This window comes from Stegostoma tigrinum, chromosome 14 (assembly GCF_030684315.1).
Source record: "Stegostoma tigrinum isolate sSteTig4 chromosome 14, sSteTig4.hap1, whole genome shotgun sequence".
Taxonomy (NCBI): domain Eukaryota; kingdom Metazoa; phylum Chordata; class Chondrichthyes; order Orectolobiformes; family Stegostomatidae; genus Stegostoma; species Stegostoma tigrinum.
The window spans coordinates 66,698,396-66,705,979 of NC_081367.1; positions in this window are offsets into that span (position 1 = coordinate 66,698,396).

The window sequence follows — 7,584 nt, forward strand, 5'->3', positions numbered from 1 at the left end:
TTTTCTGAGGCAGAGGCGATCTGTTTAAGAGGCATTGGTTAGACCTGACCCAGAGGGGGACCAATATCCTGGCAGGCAGACTTGTTAGTGCTACAAGGTGTGGTGGGGGGGTGGAGTTTAAGCTAGATTGGCAGGGTGGGCGGGGGCCAGAGTGGTAAGTAAGAGACTCATAGGAGATACAGTAATCAGAAATAGCGTGTTGAAAAGACAGGTCAGGTGGGAATAGAACAGGGAGCGAGGAATGCCTGTTGAATTAAATTACATCTATTTCAATGCAAGAGGGCTGACAGGTAAGGCCAATGAACTCATTGGTGTGGATATCTTTGTGGGAATGGGATAGTACAGCCATTACAGAAACATGGCTAAGGGAGGGACGGCACTGGCAGCTAAATGTGCCAGAGTACAGGTGCTTTAGGTGGGACAGAGGTGGAGGAATGAAGGGAGGGGGGAGTTGCATTTTTGATCAAGGGCAGTATCACAGCAGTAGTCAGGGATGAAATAACTGAGGGGTGACCTAGTGAGGCTTTGTGGGTAGGGCTAAGAAATAAGAAGGGGATGGTGACATTATTGGGATAGATATTGGAATAGCCCCCCCACCTTAAATAGTCAACAGGAATTAGAGGAACAAATATGCGAGGAGACTTGCAGGAGCAATAGGGTTGTCATAGGGGGCAATTTTAGTTTTCCTAACACAGTGGTAGTCCCAGTCTGTTAAGGACTTAGGTGGGGTGGAATTTGTTAAATGCATTCAGGAAAGTTTCCTTAAGCAGTATATGGAGGGTACTACTCCGGAAGCAGCAAAACTTCACTTACTCTTAGGAAACAGAGCGGGACATGTGACTGGGGTGACAGTGGGTGAGCACTTGGGGACCAGTGACCATAGTTCTTTTAATTTTAAAACAGTTATGGAGAGGGTCAAAACTGGTCCACAAGTTCAAGTTCTAAACTGGGACAAGGCAAATTCTGATAGAATTAGACAGGAGCTTGCAGAGGTTGATTGGAGTAGTTTGTTTGCAAGCTAAGAGACCTCCAGCAAGTGGGAGACCTTTAAAAGTGTGATAGCTACAGTTCAGGGTCTGTATGTTCCTGTGAGGGTGAAGGGCAAGGTTCACAGGAGTAGGGAACCCTGAGTGACAAGAGATATTGGAACTTTGATCAGAAAAAAGGAGGCATGGTTCAGGTACAGGCGGCTGGAATCAAGGAATCTGTGGAGGTATTTGGGGGTACATAAATTTACTGAGGAAGGAAATCAGGAGGGCGTAAAGAGGGCATAAGATATAGTTTTGGCTGAGGAGATTAGGGTGAATTCACAGAGATTCCTTAAATGTATTAAAGGAAAAAGAATAACCATAGAGGTAATAGGACCCCCCAAGGACCAAAGTTGACATGTATGTGTGGAACCATAAGAAATGGGCAAGATCTTCAATGAATATATCTCCTCTGTGTTTACCGTGGAGAAAGACATGAAGACTTGGGAATTTAGTGACGATATCTTGGGGACAGTCTACATCATCACAGTGGAGATGGTGTTGGAAGTATTAGAACATATGAAGGTGGATAAATCTCCTGGTCCTGACCAGATATATTCAAGGGCTCTGCAAGAGGCTGTAGAAGAAATAGTGGGGCCCTGGCTGATATACTTACATCAGCGTTGGCCATGGGTGAGGTCCCAGAAGACTGGAGGATAGCGAACATTTGGCCCTTATTCAAGAAGGGCTGCAAAGAAAATCCTTAGAATTATAGACCAGTAAGCTTAACATCTGTGGTAGCTAAGTTGCTTGAGAAGATTCTGAGGGATAAGAGATACATGCATTTGTCAGGACACGGTTTGATTTGATGTAGTCACCATGTGGGTGTGGGAGATCATGCCTCACAAATCTGTTAGTGTTTTTTGAAGTGACCCAGAAGGTTGATAAGGGCTGGGTGGTAGCTGTAGTCTATATGGATTTCAGTAAGGTCTTTGATAAGGTCCCATATGGTATGCTGCTCTGGAAGGTTAGATCACATGGAATCCAGGGAGAGCTGGAAAATTGAATACACAGTTGGCTTGATGGTAGGAAGCAGAGGGCATTAGTGGAAGGATGCTTGTTGGACTGGACCCATTGCCGTTTGTTATCTATATCAATGATTTGGATGAGAATGTACAAGGCATGATTAGTAAGTTTGCAGATGACACTAAAATAGGTGGTATCGTAGAGAGTGAGGAAGGTTATCAGAAATTGCAGTAGAATCTTGATCAGCTGGGGAAGTGGGCTGAGAAATGGCAAATAGAGTTTAATATAGATAAGTGTGAAGTGTTGCATTTGGGAAAGTCAAGTCAAGGTAGGAGTTTCACAGCGAATGGTAGGGCCTGAAGGAGCGTGGTGGAACAGAGGGACCTTGGAGTTCAGGTGCATGGTTTGCTCAAAGTGGAGACACAGGTAGACAGGGCAGTAAAGACAACTTTTGGCACACTGGCCTTCGTCAGTCAGGGTGTTGAGTATAGATGTTATGTTGCAGTTGTACAGGAGGTTGGTGAGGTCACACGTTGAGTAGCATGTTCAGTTTAGGTCACTTTGCTGGAGGAACTATGCTATTAATTTGCAAAGAGTGCGGAAGAAATTTACAAGAACATGGCCAGGACTCAAGGGTTTGAGTTATAGGGAGAGGTTGGACAAGCCAGGACTTTTTTTTTAGAGAATAAAAGTCTGAGGAGTTGATGACGGTGGTGATGCAGGGAAAGAGAGATCTTACAGAAGTGTATAAAATCATGTGGCATGGATAGGGTGAATGTACTCAGTCTTTTTCCCAGCGTTGGGGAAATCGAGGGCTATCAGTTTAAAGTAAGAGGGGAAAGAATAAATGAGAATCTGAGGGACAACTTTTTATTTTACACACAGAGGGTGGTATGCGCATGAAGTGAGCTGCCAGTGGAATTGATTCAGGCAGGTTCATTAAAAGGCATTTGAATGAATACATGAATAAGAAAGGTTTCAAAGGATATGGACCGAGTGCGGGGAAAAGGGATTAACATGGATGGACATTCTGGTCAGTATGGACCAGTTTGGGCTGAAGGGCCTGTCTCCATGCTGTAAGTACTCTGACTCTATAATTTTCCAGTAAGCACAGTTGCTGGATCACTGGTTTGTGACGCAATGATGCCAAAAGCATGGGTACAATTCCCATACTGAGGTTACCACAAGCGACCTTCCTTTTGAATCTCTCCCGTCACCTGACACATGGTCACCCTCAGATTAAACCACCACCAGTCATCACCCTCTAATGAGAGAGCAGTCAGTAGAAATAGGATTAGATTAGATTCCCTACAGTGCGGAAACAGGTCCTTTGGCCCAACAAGCCCACACTGCCCTTTGAAGCTTCCCACCCAGACCCATCCCTACATAAGCCACATACCCCTGAACACTCTAGGTAATTTAGCATGGGCAATCCACCTATCCTGCACATCTTTGGACTGTGGGAGGAAACCGGTGCACCCGGAGGAAACCCACGCAGACACGGGGAGAATGTGCAAACTCTGCACAGTCACCCAAGGCTGGAATCGAACCCAGGTCCCTGGCGCTGTGAGGCTGCAGTGCTAACCGCTGAGCCACTGTGCCGCCCTACATATGGGACCTTACCTTTCATTATCCATTGCAAATACCATCTGATTCCTTTGTCAGTGTCTTGATGTTACACTTACATCTAAAAATTACTCTCAAATTCCAACTCAGTGGTTACTCCATCCTCTCAAGCTCATTGACACAGCTAGGGTATCATCATATAGCTACATTTGCATGGAAGTTTAGTCTAGACAGTGGATGTTATTATCAAACCAACTAATTTGAGACCAACTTTGAGACTGGTATGGGGCAGTCTCAATCAGTTTCAAGACACCCCTCTCCAGCATACTCCTAGCAAATGCCCAGGCTATAGAAAACAAATTGGATGAACTCAGGTGCAGACTTAACTTCCTGCAAGATTCCTGTGTGCGATTCTCCATGGAGACTTGGCTCATCCCTGCCATTTCCAACTGTGCCCTAGAAGCCGACGGGTTCTCCATATATCACATGGACTGCACGGCATCCTCAGGTAAGGCGAAGGGTAGTGGGGTATTCTTCCTGATCAACACCTCCTGGTGCTCATATGTAGCAACTCCAGCAAGCCATTGCTCCCCGGACCTAGAATATCTTACAGTAAAATGCTGTCCCTGCTACCGACTGCAAGAGTACTCCACTGCTATCCTGTCAGCAGTCTACATACCACCCTACGCAGATGAGAAGAATGCCCTAGATATAAATTTACACAGCTACAAACATCCAGAGACAAATTTCACCAAAGCCCTGTTCATTGTGGCTGCGACTTCAACCAAGTCAACCTCAAGAGGGTGCTGTGAAAGTTGCAACACATCTCCTGCCCCACCAGAGGACCAAACATTCTGGGCCACTGCTCCACAAACAAAGACAGTACTGCTCCATCCCTCATCCACACTTTGGGAAATCAGATCATAGCACTGTGTTCCTCCTCCCAGCTTACAAGCAAAAGCTGAAACAGAAGGATCCTTCACAAAAGGAAATACATTGCTGGTCCGAGGCTGTGGAAGACCATCTCCGGGGCTGACTGATCTCACCAGATTGAGCTGTGTTCAAGTACTCAGTGGCAAACCCAGATGCATACACCATCATGGACTGTGTGAGTAAAATGTGTGGGGGATTGTGTACTAAAGAAATTAATCCGAGTGTTCCTGAATGAACCAGGAAACCCACTCCCTACTGAAGACCAGACGTGTAGCATTCAAGTTGGGTAACCCAGGTCAATACAGAAAATCCAGAAATGACCTCTACAAAGCCATCAGGGAAGCCAAGACGCAGTACTGGACCAAGTTAGAGGCGCAAACCTACCAAACAGACTCCTGCTGCCTATGGAGAGCCCCGAGCAACATTACAGGATACAAAATAAAGCACAGCAAGATAGCGGACAAAGACACATCCCTCCCTGATGCACTCAATACTTTGTGCTCAGTTTGAGCAGGATGCTAGCGGTGCAGTCATACCTGCCTCGACAGCCCCTGACACTCCTGTTCCCTCCAGACATCAGATCAGTCTTCCTGGGACTAAACCCAAGGAAAGCAATAGCCCCAGACAGCGTCCCAAGCCGTGCACTCAGATCCTATGCAGACCAACTGTTGGAGTTATTCAGCGACATCTGCAACTCCCCCCTCCTACAAGCTGAAGTCCCCAACTGCACCAAAAAGACCACCATCATCCTCGTACCCAAGAAAGTACATGCAGTGTGCCTTAATGTCTATCACCCAGATCCACAGCAGATGCTATATCCTAGCCATACACTCATCCCTGGAACATCTGGATAACAAAGACACCTACATCAGACTTCTGCTCATTGAAAGCAGAGATAAGACCATAAGACATAGGAGTGGAAGTAAGGCCATTTGGCCCATCAAGTCCACTCCGCCATTTAAATCATGGCTGATGGGCATTTCAACTCCACTTCCCTGCACTCTCCTTGTAGCCCTTGATTCCTTGTGAGACCAAGAATTTATCAAACTCTGCCTTGAAGGCATCTAATATCCCGGCCTCCACTGCACTCCGTGGCAATGAATTCCACAAGCCCACCACTCTCTCTGGCTGAAGAAATATCTCCTCATTTCCATTTTAAATTTACCCCCTCTAATTCTAAGGCCGTGCCCACGGGTCCTAGTCTTCCCACCTAACGGAAACGTCCCAGCATCCACCCCTTCTAAACCATACATTATCTTGTAAGTTTCTATTAGATCTCCCCTCAACCTTCTAAAATCTAATGAATACAATCCCAGGATCCTCAGCCGTTCATCGTACGGTAAGCCTACCATTCCAGGGATCATCCGTGTGAATCTCTGCTGGATACGCTCCAGGGCCAGGATGTCCTTCCTGAGGTGTGGGGCCCAAAATTGAACACAGTATTCTAAATGAGGCCTAACAAGAGCTTTATAAAGTCTCAGAAGCACATCACTGCTTTTATATTCCAACCATTATAACCTCCAGACTGATTTTTTTCTGAAGGATCTAGGCCCCAAATGTCAGCATTCCTGCTCCTATGATGGTGCTTGGCCTATTGTGTTCATCCAGCTCTACACCTTGTTATCTCAGATTCTCCAGCATCTGCAGTTCCTACTATCTCTGATCTTAAAACTCGATGACTTGGTCTCGGCTTTGCCCTCTGCAACTGGATCCTCGGTTTTCTGACCCACACGCCACAATTGGTGAGGATAGGACCTCCTCCACAATAACACAACACTGGAGACACCCCGCCCCCCCCCCCCCCCACCCTCTAGGAATGCATCCTTCAGCCCCCTGCTATACTCACTGTACATCCACAACTCTGTTGCCAAATTTCAAACAAACGTCATCTACAAGTTCACCAATGGCACCACTGTGGTGGGATGGATATACAATAAACAATGACAAACAATGACAAGCCAAAATTCCTCCGCCTCCACCGCATCTGCTCCCAGGATGAGGCATTCCACCCCCGCACATCCCAGATGTCCACGTTCTTCGAAGACTGCAACTTTCCCCCCAGTGGTCGAGAACGCCCTTGACCGCGTCTCCTGCATTCCCCGCAACACATCCCTCACACCCTGCCCCCGCCACAACTGCCTCCAGAGGATCCCCTCATTCTCACATACCACCACACCAACCTCCAGATACAACGTATCATCCTCCGACACTTCCGCCATCTACAATCCGACCCCACCACCCAAGCTATTTTTCCATCCCCACCCTTGTCTGCCTTCAGGAGAGACCACTCTCTCTGCAACTCCCTTGTCCGCTCCACACTCCCCTTCAACCCCACCACACCCGGCACCTTCCCCTGCAACCACAGGAAGTGCTACACTTGCCCCCACACCTCCTCCCTCACCCCCATCCCAGGCCCCAAGATGACCTTCCATATCAAACAGATGTTCACCTGCACATCTGCCAATGTGGTATATTGTATCCATTGTACCCGGTGTGGCCTCCTCTACATTGGGGAAACCAAGCAGAGGCTTGGGGACCGCTTTGCAGAACACCTTCGCTCGGTTCCCAACAAACAACTGCACTTCCCAGTCACGAACCATTTCAACTCCCCCCTCCCATTCCTCAGACCACATGTCCATCATGGGCATCCTGCAGTGCCACAATGATGCCACCCGAAGGTTGCAGGAACAGTAACTCATATTCTGCTTGGGAATCCTGCAGCCCAATGTATCAATGCAGACTTCACAAGCTTCAAAATCTCCCCTTCCCCCACTGCATCACAAAACCAGCCCAGTTCATCCCCTCCACCCACTGCATCACACAACCGCCCAGCCTGTCTGCTTCCCTAACCTGTTCTTCCTCACCCATCCCTTCCTCCCACCTCAAACCGCACCTCCATTTCCTACCTACCACCTCATCCCGCCTCCTTGATCTGTCCATCTTCCCCACTGACCTATCCCCTCCCTACCTCTTCACCTATACTCTCCTCTCCACCTATCTTGTTTTCTCTCCATCTTCGGTCCACCTCCCCCTCTCTCCCTATTTATTCCAGTTCCCTCTCCCCATCCCCCTCTCTGATGAAGGGTCTAGG